Source organism: Nothobranchius furzeri, chromosome 18 (assembly GCF_043380555.1).
Source record: "Nothobranchius furzeri strain GRZ-AD chromosome 18, NfurGRZ-RIMD1, whole genome shotgun sequence".
Lineage (NCBI taxonomy): Eukaryota > Metazoa > Chordata > Actinopteri > Cyprinodontiformes > Nothobranchiidae > Nothobranchius > Nothobranchius furzeri.
In genome coordinates this window covers 27,767,928-27,784,176 of record NC_091758.1, presented here as the reverse complement: position 1 = coordinate 27,784,176, position 16,249 = coordinate 27,767,928, and the positions used below count along the sequence as shown (strand labels likewise).

At 40.1% G+C, this 16,249-nt stretch overlaps 1 long non-coding RNA gene across 1 annotated transcript; it reads right to left on the bottom strand.

Annotated features, from left to right (window-relative positions):
• Window positions 1-217: 217 nt before the first annotated feature.
• On the bottom strand, window positions 218-15,520 carry LOC129163648 (uncharacterized). Its single transcript, XR_011517201.1, has 4 exons — window positions 6,592-15,520; window positions 6,273-6,451; window positions 6,031-6,064; window positions 218-5,928 (listed from the first exon to the last, which is right to left on the bottom strand). It is a non-coding gene; the product is annotated as an uncharacterized lncRNA (long non-coding RNA).
• Between the last annotated feature and the right edge of the window lie 729 nt (window positions 15,521-16,249).

The window sequence follows — 16,249 nt, the reverse complement described above, 5'->3', positions numbered from 1 at the left end:
AATCCACATTAGTGAAATTCACTTGTTACAGCAGCACATACATTAAAGGAAAATAAATTACAAGTAAACAAACAAAGACAGTAAGCAAATATTGTAACCTTCAACTACTAAAAACAATGAATAAAAAGAAAAATTTTGTTTCCAGAACTATGCAGCAAAAGGGACACATATATTCTAATGTACATCCAGAATTGCACAAGTTTTGAACACATCATAAGTAAGCAAATTTTATTTGTAAAGCACTCATCACAGACATAGAATCACAAAGTCCTTCACATAGATCAAAACATCAAGTCATCCTGAATACAGCATTGATGTTATTGTGTAACAGGATTATGCCAGTACCAGTTAAATAGAGTTGTACACTTTTACTGCAGAGGGGATGAATGACCACCGATAGTGTTCTGTTTTACACTTGGATGTCTCATTCTTCCACTGAAGGAGTTGTCTATGGCCTTCACAGTGGAATGCAGTGGGTGGGAGGGATTTTCCAAGATGGAGGTCATCTTCGCCACAAGTATCAATGTGCATCATGTACTGTCTGGTGTTAAAGTAAAAGTTAGAGTCCCATTAGTTGTCATACTGGTGTGTGAAATTTGTTCTCCGCATTTGACCCATCCCTGGGTCAAATGAGTAGTGAGCTGCAGACATAGCCACGCATGGGAACCATTTGGTGGTTTAACCCCCCCAATCAAGCCCCTTAATGCTGAGTGTCAAGCGAGGAGGCATTGGGTCCCATTTTAAAAGTCTTTGGTCTGACCCAGCCATGGTTTTGAACCCATGATCTCCCAGTCTCAGGGCAGATACTCATATCACTTGGCCACTGAGTTGATATACGGAAATAATTCAGTTTTCATTACACCATTCCAAGCTGCAATCATACCCTTTCAAGAGCCTGATTGTTGTGTCTGTTAAGAGAAGCACCTCTGCTTATCAAGCATGTGAGTGTGTATGTGTGAGACGCTGGCCAGAACTCTGACAGATGGACCAGTGTTTAAAGCACGTCCCATAAGCCTGCGGCCATCTCCTGCGACCAGATGAGGAATCCGCGGCGTCACATCTCCATCCCCCTAGTTCACGCATCACCACCTGGCACTCTGACAGCTGCTGCTGCCCATCGCAGCTCATCAAATCCAGTTGCCACGGCCCTTGACACCTTCCCCCATTTCTCCACTCAAAGTGCCAAAAACCTCAACTAGTGAATGTTTGATTTCTATTTATTCATGTGGTGTTTCTGCTCCCCTCCACCCCCATTGGCTCTTGAATACCTTTCAAAATATACAGTATATCTAAAACTCAGAGCAGGCTGCTTGTGTACAAGAGCTGTCAGGAGGCTGTCATGTTAGTCTGCTCTGCCTGGCATAGGCGCCCTCTTATAAATTCATGAGGTTGAAGTGGGAAAACCTCTGTAAATGTGTGTGTTTCTGTCTGTGTGTACATGTTTGCCTTTGATTATGCATTTGCATGTCAGTGGAACCACTTTGATGGCAATCTGCAGAAAAATAACAGCAAAAGAATTATTGGCAATAATGGAGAATCATTTTGCAAGTTTGTATTATTTTTTTGATTATGCACATCTCTCTGGCACTGAAATGTGTGCATAATATAAATGTTTTTGATATTTGATGCATGATATTCACAGACTTCACAGAGTTTTTCTGCTCTTTCAAAATATGTTTTGTTTAATTTAAAAATTCTTGTCTAGTCAGCTCTCAGCCTGGACTGATTTAACACTGGAGCAGATCTGTACCCTTCCTTAATCAAGCTCTCATCATGTTTCCTGCACTCTGAGAATGATTCAATGTCTGTCAGAGACGAGAACATGGACTGCCTCTCAAGGACTTTCTGTCTAGCAGGTTTTTTTTTTACAACTTTCAGCATCTTAAGACAAAATTATTCTGCAGACACAAAAAAAGGACATTAAGATGTCACTAAAAACTCTGCTTTAATAAACCTCCACTGGTGTGGCACTTGGTGTGGTCAATGATGCTTCAGGAGAAGGTCAAAATGTGCACTTGTAAACTTTTAAATTTTAAACATATTTACACACACAACATAGACTGTTTAAGAGCACATTAATACAGCCAGTCTATTTCAGACAAATAATTTATTCACATTTTGTTTCTCTGTAGCATTCTTGTATAGTTTGCACATTCACACAAAGAGGATGATGGGGAAGGATAAAAAGTAGGGATGTGTATTGGTGAAATTCTGGCGATACGATACGTATCACGATATATTGCGATACATTCAGCCAGACGATATTAAAAAAATGGTTTTGAATTTCTTGTAGGAAAATTCAATAAACAGTCCAAAATGATAATTAACATGTTTAACATGAGGTATCTGAACCATAATAGAGGGATTTACATTTCAATGGTGGAAACAAAGCCCATTGCACACTGCTGCCAACTAGTGGTCAGCATTTGAATTGCACCTAAAGAAAAGAAAATACACAAATGTTTCCTTGTAAATTCTTCCAAAATTTCGATACACGATTTTTGAATATCGATATAATGTCGCTGGAAAAAATATCACGATGTATTGCCACATCAATATTTTCTTACATCCCTGGTAAAACAGTAGAACTCTTCAAATAGATTTTTTTCCTGCAGCACAGTTGAAGCAAAGTTACAAACAGTTCACAAAAACTGCATGAAGGTGAATATTTTCTAAATTAGGAATGTCCAATAATGAACCTACCATTAATGTTGGGTGATATTGATACTGAAATTATCAGTATCAGTTTTTAATCTTCTAATGACACCATGCACATGTACATCAAACTCTTCAGCTAATTCTCTCACTTAAAATATCAAACTGTGAGAGATCTGAAGAACAGTTTATGAGATATGCTTGTTTGTTTGTTCTGCATAGCTGGCCTAATTACATTAAAATAGTTGTCATATGTTGCACATATAATGTTCAAAGACCAAGTTCACTCATTTTTTTCAACAAATTTGCATTGGTCTCTAGTATAAATTAACATGTGAGTCGATCTCTGTGGGAGAAAAGCTCAGGCCCTCCTGTTTCAGGAACTAGAAGTGAGTCAGAGGAGAGGTGAGCAGAACATGGCAGAATTTAGTCTTTTATCCGGATATTCAGACATCTCATCCCTAATTGGATAACAGCAATTCAACTCTAGCACTGACTCCATTTGATTTTCAATGTTTTATTTCCACAAATAACTCAAGCCTGAAGGAGTTCTGCTGTGTTGTGGAGTTGCTAATGCTAATGGTTAGCTTTTACTAGACGAGACATACCCTGCTCTCTCCTGGACGCTAAACAAACAACAGCCTTCCATGCTGTGAGCCGAGGTGGGTGAGTCCACGAATGCAAATTTTCAGTATGATGTAGAACTCACTGGCTTCCTAATCTGAGGATTTCAATGTCTACATCCTGTTGGTGGCTAATACAGGAAATAGGGATAAAAAGACTATTTTTCACATTCAACCTTCATGAGGAAGGATTGTCCTTGATAGATTTAAACATTTTGCAAAATAAATAAATAAATAAAACATCAATTAAAATGTAGTTTATTCTCACAACAAAAACTGTGGTAATGCTTTATTTTACAGTCCTCTAATTACTAAGTACTTACATGGTAATTACATAGAAAGTTAAAGTGTATTATTGTTTCTGAGTTCTTAAACCGTTATTACCATGTAACACAGGTTCAATTTAGTTTTTATTTTTTATTAATCATTCCCAGTAAATACTGCTTTACACAATAATTACACTTTACTACATTTATACACTTTAATCACACAATAATACACTTTAACTTACCATGCAATTACCATGTAGCTACTTAGTAATTAGGAGACTGTAAAAGGAAGCGTTACCAAACTGTATTACCAATTTTGTTGAAAAACATTAAACTTTTAAGGAAATGAATGAAAACAAATTGGTTTACAAAACTGTTGAAAACAATTAACCTTATCAGACTTATTAATCCCTTAAAATGTCAGAACTATAAAAAAAACAAACTAAAAATACAGAACAACTGAGAGCGAACAAGTAGTTTATTTTTATCTGAAGTTGTGCATTTGTGTACATCATTTATTTGTTGCTATAGTTACAAATCAGTCCATTTTCATAACTAAATTTCATTGTATTCAAAAAATTATAGTATTGCATATTAATAAACTAAAACATTCAGATCTTTGGTTTTTCACCCATTTCGTTCATCCTCCCTCATTATTCTTTTGTCCTTCTTCTCACCTTTCATCCTGACCCTCTCAGTTCGGCGTTTGCTCAGCTAATAAGCATAGCATTCCAGCTGAAAACATTTTTTCTCTCAATTTACGGCTCACCACGGCAGCTTAACAAATTAGAATGTTTATTTATGGCCATCAATATTTAATTGAGTTTACTCTAATCTCGCATTAGCTGGTTCAGAAGTCTCTGCATGGCTGTTTAAATATTAAAATTAATTGGAGTGGAGATACTGTAAAGAGGCTTGACTTAATTGTTCTGGGAAAACAGGTAGCTTCTAAAGCATTGGCATGTAGAAGGCACTGCGTACACACCCATTCAAATACACACAGCCAGTGCTTTTGGCAGGTAATTTCTTTTAGATTTTCTGTTGAATGCACAAACAATATTCTTAGTTCACGGTTGTGTGAAATGTTTACCAAGTAGCTTCAACAAGCTGTAGCAAAAGTTAACAGGATTAGTGAGATGGGTCTGATAGTCAAACTTAATTCTAATTACTGAGTATTTTAAAGAGCGGGTCAAGTGAGCCTCGGAGTCCTTCTCCACCCACGTATCAATTTTAAAAAATGCAAAATTAGTAGGCGTTGCCTGGAGGACCGAGAGGGCGGAGCCGCGGCAGTGACGTAGACGAAGGCTAACTAGATGAAGCTATCCCTTTACTCTGAGCAGAAGTGGAGGACGTTTCTCCCCCTCCTTACCCAGACACTCGAGAAGAAAGGGACCAAGTCTGTTTGGAGGAGACAAGCGGACCTGAGCCTTATTGTTTTGAGTTGCTTGAAACTCCCAGAACCGACCCAACAGAACCACCTCTGAATGGTAAGTAGCCGTTAGCCATAGCATTGGATTAGCTGCAGTGTTTGGCTCCACGGCCCTAAAAAGCTAGTATTCAGCATGTTTTAGAGGTTTATCTGCTTCAGCACACCTGATTTTAATCAGCAACAAATAGCTGAGCTGCTTAACAGCTAATCTAACCTGTTAAAGCAGGAAAATCCACTGAAACATGTTGGATAGCAGCTCTCCGGTAGCCCTGGGCTCAAGCTACAGTCTGCTGCATATAAAGTTATGAAAATACCCCATGAGAAAATTATTCTGTAATGTGTTCAGCTCACTAAAACTGCCCTGATTTATTTATTTACTGATAACAGCTGCTCTCTTGGTTCTAGGTCCTCCGGTGTCTGCAGCTGGTCTCTGGTGTCGTCAGGATCAGGAGCTTCGGAAGAATGTGCCTTTCAATGACTCTTTCCCCCTTATTTGTTATATTAATTAAATAAATCTCAATTTATATATTTCCTGTTTTTGTTCATGTCCATAAATACTTAAACATGCTTGAAATTAAAACGAGCTTTTAATAGTGAGGTGCTAGTTTAATTCATCACAATAGAGCTAGTTAAGCATGCAACAAAAATGTGATAATCAATGTAATTTATAAATATCCATTAAAATATCAAAACTGGAATCTAAATGAGATATTTGGCAGCACAAAAAACTTGTCAAACACAATATTTATTATAATAATTGTAGGCAGACAGGAGACAGAGCTGATGGAGGTTCTCAGTCATCGAAGGATGGCTGAAGGCTTTCCAGGAACAGGAGATGCGGTGTTGTCTCTTCTCTCTCTATTCTGCCAGATGAGCTGATAGGTTACAGGTGTGTGAGGACATCCTCATGCTGTCATAACCAGATGACAGAGTTATCAGGTGATCAGCCAGGCTAATGATGAGATGAAGAAAGAAAACAAATCCAGGACAGTGTACAATAATATGTGGTGTTGCTCACCTTATGTGCTCTTATAGAATATTAACGTGTGCCTGCCTCATGGTGTAGAGTCCATATTTTGCTGAGTGTCCTGCAATAATGCAGGTTATTAGTTAATTTACTTTTGATAGCAAAAACAAAATATTTAATGTAAAAGTTATTTTCCAGGTGAATCAGCTCACACGTCACCACCAAGTGTCACGGGGGCCAGAATCAGTAGCCTCCGTCATGATGTAATCACATACTTATTTAATTGTTAATATCTTAAAAATTCTGAAATGTTTTAATTTTTTTTTTACCTTGAACAGTTCACTGAGCTTGCACTGTCACTGAGGTGGAAGCTGGAATCAACAGCAGACACCTTACATCTTGGTCTTTTCAGGGGGTGTGGATGCTCTGGGACCTTCTGGAAGATGAATTTTCATCATGGTCCCTGTGTCACCAGACACACTGCGGCTGTGAACTCCATTCTGGCTGGCTATGTAAAAACAAAGAAGCAGCACATTTATAAATGTTTAAAAGAACATAAAATCACGTGTAACAATAATCTGTAAAACAAATTAAAACTAGAAGGTAATAATAAAATGTTTACATAGAAGATTATTAAAAATAATTCACCTTTGCTACAGGTAAGGCCTTACGTCAGCCTGGACAAGTGCATTCTTGCAGCTAAATCAGTCTGACAGCCAATGTCTTGGGTAGATTTAGCCTGAAAAAAATATATAAGCACATTGTTGTTGGGAGTTTATAAAGTCAGATAATATACAAAAGAAACTGTCCTATATAGGCACTTTATAACATTCCTAGTGTGTGATCGTTGTTATAACGTAAAAGTCAGTCACACATGGTGTGGAGAGCCTGAAATGTGACCTCCTGAACATAATTCCTTACAGAACCGGGTCACAAGCTGGATTTCACGCTGTAATGCTGTCTGTCAACTAGTGCTGCGTCAGTTAGAGCCACTGTTGCAGAATTGCCGACTGACTAGCTAAAGGAAGTGAACCACGTCTCTCAGACTTTGCATTTAGGTAGGAAATTGTCTTTAGAAGATGTTAAAACGTTTATTTAGCTTACTCACCTCAGACTGGAGCCCACCGTGGTGGGGGAGCAGAGTCGGTGGGCTGCATCTAAATCGCGGAAGAGCCACGGTGGGCACAGCCTCCCTCTTCAAACGGAGGCGTGCAGAATCGCGGGTAAAATGCCCACAGAGTCACCGCAACCATACTACACTACACCTACTCACCAATACTAAGACGATATGGAGCACTAAACCCGAACTACTTTCCCAATTACACTAACAGCCAAACACTAACTAAACTACAATATCCAACAGCCAAGCTAATGCTAAATAAGTATTTATAACACTAAAAGATATGCTAAAGACTAGGATATGCTAATGCTATATGCTAATGCTGAACTACCGCTGACCTCCTATGCTCGCTTGCAAATCCAACTCCCACTCGCCACAGGGCGTGGCCGAGACGCTCGATGCTTTTATAACTTTGGCACGGAGCTGCTACGTAGTACTCTACTGGTTTACGTAGTATTTTACTCTTTAGCCATTGGCTAAAATTTATTCAAAATGACTCAAATTCTATGTTTTCAGCTGAAGGTGGCGCATTACTGTGGTTTTTAGACAGAATTTTTAATTTTTACAGAAAATGCGCCAAAATGCTAAAATAAAGAATGCACACATTTAAAACACTATTAGACACTCATTTATACAGTTCATCAGCAAAAAAAAGTTAATTTAGACGTTACTTGCTCTTTAAGGTGATGCTGCTGGAGGACAACAGTGCACTACATCAGATCTAATTACAAAATGCATCATTTTTTAAATAAATATGCAGAAATAGGTGAATATATTAAAAAGGCGTTAAAGAGTGTTGTGTCAAGTTTAAACAAATATGTTGTGAGTCGATATCTGTAAGAACAAAAGCTCTGTTTCAGAAACTAGAAGTGAGCCAGAGCAGAGCGAAGCAGAAGATCTCTGGCTAACAGATGCACAACTCTACCAGTGACTCAGTTTGATTTGCAACAGGTTTTTTTTTTTTACCCTAATAGGCATCCGTTGGTAAGGTCTCACTCCAACACAAAATACTGCTTGCTTGCAATGATTTAGGTATCTACTGCCCCCTATCGCCAGGAAAAATACACACTGTCACTTTGAACCAAAAACAGCCTTTCCTGTTGTGATCCAAGATGGATTATTTCAGTTTCATGTTGAGTTGACTTGCTTTTCCAATCCGAGAGTGTCACCATCTATTTCCTATCGGCGGCTAATGCAGGAAATGGGGTAGAGAACTCAGTGAACTTCCTCTTTATGGTTTGTCTCCATTTTTCATAAAATATCTTTTAGCAAAATTATTTTCCTTTTTTATTCTTTTTCAGCATTGAAATCATATTTTTCCTAATTAGCCTATTTAAAGTTTTCTGCTATGAAACTGTAAATTGGTAGAACTCTGGAAAAATATTTATGACACGAGAACTTGATGCAGCACCTGGAAACACTGAGATGCATCTGTTTGCTGCCTTAAAGTCTCTGGATGATGTCATCACACAATTTGCATAATCATCCACATGTATCTAATTGTAATGGATAATGTAGAAGAGTGGACTAACAACATGCAAAAAACAAAAATATTAATACAAAGTGCAACAGAGAACTGCAAACAAATTTTATTCTGTCAATTTTAGTTGAAAGTTGTTTTCTTTTTTCAGTATACCCAGGGAAGTAGAAGTGCATCAACAAATAATATTTGTCTCTGACGAACTTGAATAAAGACTTGTTGAATCGTAGTAGGGTGAAAGCATTCCAAACTGCATCCTATTGTAAGAATACAGGTGAAGCACGGTGGCGGCAGTTTAATGGTTTGAATCATAAACAGTTTGTTGATATTGACATGAAAAGCCAGTGGAATAAACTCTGTTCAAATACGCAACAGTTCATTTTAATATCCCTCAAACAAATCCAGTCTGTTGTTAGTTGGGTGAAAATACAGAATGTAAAGCAAACTTTTACATTTAAATACTGAAAAACTGAAACCTTGAAAACTGAGACCTCTTTTGGGATGTTTCTTCTTTTTGTTTACCTGTTTCAAAATTGCACTCTGCACTGGCTCCAGGTGAATTAGTTTTGATTTTATTCAATATGCTGATAGAATTCAGTGTGACTAAGTTCAGTTTATATTTATTTTGATATGATTAAGTTCGGTTTGGCTGTCTGAAGTATGAAAACAGGTCTTGAAAGCAACAGAGTGCCTGTGTTAAGGCCTCAGGTTATGCTGCTGAGGTGATTTAAATAACACTGTCTCTCATTTCATTAATACTCCCTCCCATCCACCCTTCTCTCTCTCTCTCTCTCTCTCTCTCTCTCTCTCTCTCTCTCTCTCTCTCTCTCTCTCTCTCTCTCTCTCTCTCTCTCTCTCTCTCTCTCTCTCTCTCTCTCTCTCTCTCTCTCTCTCTCTCTCTCTCTCTCTCTCTCTCTCTCTCTCTCTCTCTCTCTCTCTCTCTCTCTCTCTCTCTCTCTCTCTCTCTCTCTCTCTCTCTCTCAGGGCCTCGGGGCATACGGCTACAGGAGCGACTGAATGAAATTCTGTTTTTCAAAATGAGCTGCATACTCAGAAGCGATGGTAATCTCAGATGTAGAAATTGGAAAAGTCAGCACCGCAAATGCATCTCCTGCTTTATTCCTTCAGACAAACACAGAATATTGATTCTCATTTTGAGCTGGTCATATTTTATGCATTTAATTTTAAGATCTGTGTACAACGCTCAGACACCCGTTGGTTATTTTTTGTGGAAAAGACTTTTGGCTGTAAATTAACATTAATAATTATTCGTGAAGATGCACTCATACAGTTGATGGATCTGCAGAAATGAGGGTGTGGCTCTGGTCATTTACTGGTCTGTTTGCATTCCAACCCATCACATATGTTAAGTTGAAACTATCATCCTCCATAGGGTGGCACGACTCCTTTTTAGAGACTACGGGAGGAAGAGCAGCATTGAGGGAAGTTCATGGAAGAGCTGCAGTTCCTCTGCATCAGAAAGAGTAGAATTTCTGCAAGTGACTTACCTCTGGAGGTAGGCACGTCCCACTGGGAGGAGATTCTAGAACTTACCAGATGGAATTGAAGGAGGGAAGGAGAACTGACTCTGGGAGAGTGAGCGATTTTCACAAGTTATTTTTGCCCAGTTGCATGTCTTTAAAGGGCAAGTCTTGGATCTCTTGGGCCAGGTCAAGACTCAAATCTATAAGCTGCATGTCCATTTCAAGTCCCAATTCTTTGAGAGGAAGACCCAAGTCAAGTCTCAAGACATTGAGGAACTGGTCCAAATAAAATCTCAAGGCTGTGAGACTCAATTCCAGCTCATGTCATGAGTCTAACTTCTGTTTGGGATTCAAACTCAGATTCATGTCCTCATCTCTGGGGAGAGGAATGTATGGGTTTCCCTATTGGATCCATTACCTCAGCAACCTGACCATGGACGGATGCATGCTCTGTTTCTATTTTCAATATAAAAGAATCAGGAAGGATGCTTTGTTTTATTTTCCCAGACAACATACAGACTTCATTCTTTTCCACAAACCAACCCTGTCAGCTGAGATGTTTTTTTCCCCTTTTCTTCAAAGGAGCCACATAATCTTCTGACCAAGTAGAACTCACGCAGACGGACAGCACCGGCAGTACAAACCTGCTGCATTGACTGTGTCTCTGATGGAACAAGTGTACACATGAATGACAAATAGACAAAAAAATAAAATAAAATGATAAAAACTGGGAAGAGTGAAGCAAAAGGAAACTCTCTGGCAATGTTTCTATAAAGCCCCATGACTAACAGTCACTCTTCTACAGCTGACAGGGAGATGTCAAATGTTGGAAACATCAAGAAGAGTGACACTTCCTTAAAAGGGCTCTCACTGCTACATAAACAGCAGGAAATTAATCAGAGTGAAAAAGGGATGGATGGATGGATGGATGGATGGATGGATGGGTGGATGGGTGAATGGATAGATGGACAAATGGACAGACGGATGGACGGGCAGGCAGGTGGATGCTTGTATGGACTGATGATAGACAAATAGATGCATGGACGAATGGATGGATGGATGGATTGACCGAGGGTCAGACGAATAGAGGGGTTTGGCAGGTGGATGTATGTATGGATGGATGTATGGATGTATGGATGGATGGATGGATGGATGGATGTATGGATGGACTGATGATGAACAAATGGGTGGATGGAGATATAGATGAACGGGCAGACAGGTAGATAGACCGATGGATGGATGGAAGGGTGGGTGGGCAGGTGGATGCATGGATGAATGGATCATGGGCAGATGGGTGGATGAATGGACAGATGGATGGATGGACTAATGATGGACAAATGGATGGATAGATCATGGACAAATCGATGAATGGATGATGGACAAAAATGGATGGCTGGACTGATGACTGACAAATTGACCGAGGGTCAGATGGATGGATGGATGGATGGATGGATGGATGGATGTGCGTTTGTCCCCTGGAGGACTCAGCCTGGTCCAGAACCATCTGAAGAACTCTATTTTTAGAGTGCCTCCAGCTGTTTCTCATGTATCCTCCATGGCTCGAACATCTGCGGAGCCTCCAAACTGGCACCTCTCTGAGACTTTAAACCATGCTGACACCCTTAATCTGCCACATCTAAATGTTACGCCGTTATTCTCCAGGGCCCTGTGATAAAAACTTCTCCGCTTTGTTCCGCTTTGAAAAAATGTTGACAGCTTCCCTTTGAAAAAAATCATCAGATTTAGTGAAAAAAAATGACGGCACCATTTAATCTCTGAGCTCAGACGATTAAAAACAGAATCAACAGAATGCTCTCCTCATATTTTCACATTTGTAATGATGAAGTTCAGGTGGTGACGAAGATGACTTCTTCTGGAAATGAACCCTTCATTTGAATTCCACACATCAATTCGATGCTGCAGTGAATAGAAACCAATAAAAAGGCCCTCCGGCTGCTGCTGGAGTACGGTAACGACGTGAGACACAAGTATATATCACATTAGCCTCGTAATTTACCTGTTTTCCATTTGCTTTTCAGACGTCACACCCGAATTTTACGTAGAAATTTTTAAATAATGTGCAATTTCAGTGCGGATTACCACCCCTGAACCTGTTTGTGAGCTTTGAGCGTAAACAAAAAAGATATTTGTGTTGATAAATGTTAAAAAGAAAAAAAGAGGAGTCCATTTCATTGCTACAAACAGACAGAATGATTATAGAGCTTCTCAACAAACAGATTTTAGCAGCAAATGATGAGGAAACGGGGATAATCTGAGAGGAATAGAAGATAAGAAGAAAGTATGTTTAGACGAATGGGAAAAGGTGATGAAGGGGCGTGTGTGTGGGATCATTAAGGGGTCTGACGGCCTAAATTAGATAGAACATCGCTGCAAAGGCCGAAGGATTTTAATAAGACTCTTAATGTTTCCTGCCTTAAGACGCAGCGATCAGCATAATCCCTGTTTAAACAAGAGATAATGAATCTTCTCTGTTAGACAGACAGAAGCATGATGCCGGTGGAGGGAGAGAGAATTACACAAATTATTGAATTCAGATTAGGAGAGGCCTGGTTTGAAGAAAAGCTACGACATCAATGAAAAGTTTCCCAACAAGACTGAGTGGGGAGGTGTGAGTCTTTGGAGTTTTCATCACTTTTTCAGGGTTTATCTCTTTTTTTTTGGAATGTAAACGATTCATACATGTGTGGCCTTGGCGTTCAGTCGTCCAGTCGCTATTTGCGCTGAAGTTTGCTTATCTACGCAAGTGTTTCAATGTAGATTTCCCTCTCAAGTTTCTTCAAAGACGGCCGAAGCAGGAGTGTGGAATAACACATTTAATTAAACTCTTTTATGTTGGCTGTTTATCTGCACTGGCAGGACGGCATCTCGTACAGTTTTCAGAGACCTTGGCAACACTTTTGATCATGCGCCGCTCATTAAATGCAAATATTTTGTGCCTTCTTGAAACTGTGCGCCGCTGAGGTCCTTGCAAAGCCAGACTTGTACTTCTGAAAGCTCCACGTCTGTAGGCTTGTGTTATTACTGAGCAGCCTCGTCGCAACGGAAGATAAAGTTCAAGCTGGTATTCCTGTGGGGTGCAGTTAATTTGCTCAGGCAAATATAGGAGGGAATCATGCAGAAACACAAAACATGCCTTAGTTGACATTTTTATGTGCAATTTGCTAATCTAAAGAAGGTTTATGCAATGTAAGCTTTACGTAGAAGAGTTTCTGTGGTAATGCCAAGATGTGATGAGAATCAGCTCCTCTAAATCCGAGCCCATGGTCTTGAGTCAGAAATGGGTAGAAATCCTTCTGCAGATCAGGGATGAGGTCCTGCCTCAAGTGGAGGAGTTAGGTATCTCTGGGTCTTGTTCACGAGTGAGGGACAGAGGGAGCGGGAGATCGACAGGCTGATTGGTGCTGCGTCTGCAGTGATGTGGGCGTTGTACCGATCTGTCGTGGTGAAGAGAGAGCTGAGCCGGAAAGTGAAGATCTTGATCTACGTTCCTACCCTCACCTATGGTCAAGAGCTTTGGGTAGTGACCATGTTGACTGTTTTGATTTGTTGCTTCCATTTGTGTTTTTAATTGAATGACCTGGAATCGGGTTGTGGGCGGAGCTACACACCTGTGAAAAATAAAAGGACTGCTCATTCACAGAAAAAAAATTGCAGGCCAATCGCAAATACGACTGTGTCTATTTGTCCTCCGATGCCGGTTTCCAACTCATATTCAGCATGGCTGCGCCAACAGACCATAATAATGAAATCGCCTGGGCTCTCCAGGAGGGGCTCGGAGTAGATCTGCTGCTTCACCACATAAAGAGGAGCCTGTTGTAGTGGTTCTTGGATCTGTTTAGGATGCCTCCTGGACACCTCTCTGGTGAGGTTTTCTGGCACATCCAACCGGGAGAAGACCCAGGACATGCTGGAGGGACTATGTTTCTCGACTGGCCAGGGAACTCCATAAGATTCCCCCAGAGGAGCTGGCCCACGTGGCTGGGGAGAAAAGGGATGGATGGATTGACTTTCACCATTAGAACTTCTGGGCCATTTTACTGGACCTTCACAGCATGTGCGTGTCTCCATTTCACTGAGTCATTTTGAAAGGACTTCTTTCCAGGCTACTTCAGGGACCCATCGAGTACCTTAACTGGGGTACGTACTCAGAAATGGCCCGGTACAGTCGCTGTGCAGGAATTGTGTTTAAATCATGCTGATTGGTCATAACTCAATGGGAAATGACGTTGGCTGCATTTTTAAAACTTGGAGCTGGCAGTGAAGCGAAATGGAAGGAAAACAAGCAGCACTGATGCTGCTTTAAAATAGCTGTTTTTTAAACTTCCAACACTGGAAAATGCTGATGAATTTGATAAAAATTGATGGATTGACAATTTTTGACTCTTATTGCTAAATCTGTTTTATAACTGTCATGTTTTATTGCTGCACTTTAGTTTATTGTTCAGCACTTTAGTCAACTGTGGTTGTTATTAATTGTGCTATATAGATTAAATTGATCTGATTTGATTTAGAAACCACCGTGGTGTTGCTACAGAATGTTTACACAAGCTCAGATCTACTGCTGACCTATCAAGACTTCTCAAATGTAATCAAGTGAGGTGTTTGTGCAGTGCAAAGAGGATCCGGGTCAAAGTATAACCTGCTAATCAGCTCTGGCATTAAAACACAGAACTACACATAATAGATTTGAGAGTGTCTTCTATTCTTGAGGTGCACCATAGAAGTTAAAAAAAATATGTGAGAGCGAAGAACGAGGGAGCTGCTGCACCGACCAGCATGTTACAGATAGAAAAAAAAATCTGGATTGGCAGATATGAGCAAAGTGTGAGACAGACAGAGATGCAGACTGTGATAAGAGCAGACATGTACAAGCCTCTGTGTGGCCTCGGTCTCCACAGAGAACATGAGCCAGACTTAATGTACCTACAACAGTCAGGAGGCTGGTAGAGGAGCAGGAGCAAATGTCCTGAGTCACTCCAGGCACTCAGGATCATAAAACAGCATCCTGTGGTCGGGGAAAAAAACCTGCACTACTTTAATACATTTGTTCCAAGAATGGAACGGCATCAAAACACTATGTAGTTTTTATTAAGAGCAGAGTGTAGCAGCAACTACTTCAGCCGCCTGTGGAACAAATGTAGCTGTCAGCTTCAATTAGAGACGATCCTCTTGGATCAGAGGTTCTTGGTTGGCCTGGGGAAGGGCTAAAGGATGGAGGAGAAGAGTTGAAACGAATGGCAGCAGCTGAAGGGGGGGGGCAAGAGACCAGAGGGTGATGCGAGAAGGTCAGGTGACTAGATTTGGGTGAGTGAACATTTCAGGAGAAACGGTCGGTTCTTTATTACGAAGCAAAACTGAGAAGCTGAAAGTAGTCATCCTCACATCGTAGACGGGCTTTTGTAAACCCGGATATTGTTACTGTAAAGTGCCTAAGATGACTTCTGATTTGGCGATTATATATATATATATATATATATATATATATATATATATATATATATATATATATATATAGATCACAGAATTGTATTGAATTTTTGTTGCAGGCAGTGACGGCTGTGTATGTCCACAAACTAATGCCGACATTGGAGAATTCACAAATCTCCAGCGTGGTCGAAGGTTTTAGAAAGCCAGACCATAAGAAAACATCTTTAGTCACTGGGATACCCGGCTGTGTGTGTACAGGGCCGTGTACAGGGTTCACAGTTTACACCTTCAGTTGCTTTTGCTTTTTATCAATCAGCATGTCCAACTAAAAGGCTCAGACATGCTGTATGTGCTACAGTGACCAAAACTACCATAATGGCTGCCCTTCAGCTGGTCCTGCTTAAGGAATTAGATTAGGGCTGAAACGAATCATCAAATGATTCGAATGGTTCGATTAATTAAATTCATTAAATTCCCCGATTCATTTTTTTACTGATTCGAAGCTTGGTTAAATGTGCGCTCCACAGTCTGAACACATTTTACTGGAGCACTACGTGGTGATCTAGGTGCTGTGGAGAAAAATAGAGAAACCAGCAAAGACAGAAACCATTATAAAAGGCAGAAACGGTCCAAAGTTTGAGATCAAGAGTTAAACTATGATCAGAATTGCTAATGCTAAGCTAGCGGGTAGCATTCTCACGAGCAAGTGTGTTTAAGAAAAAACGTGATGGTTGTGAACGACTAAACTCCACAAGTGGAATTAAAATCCCGCCA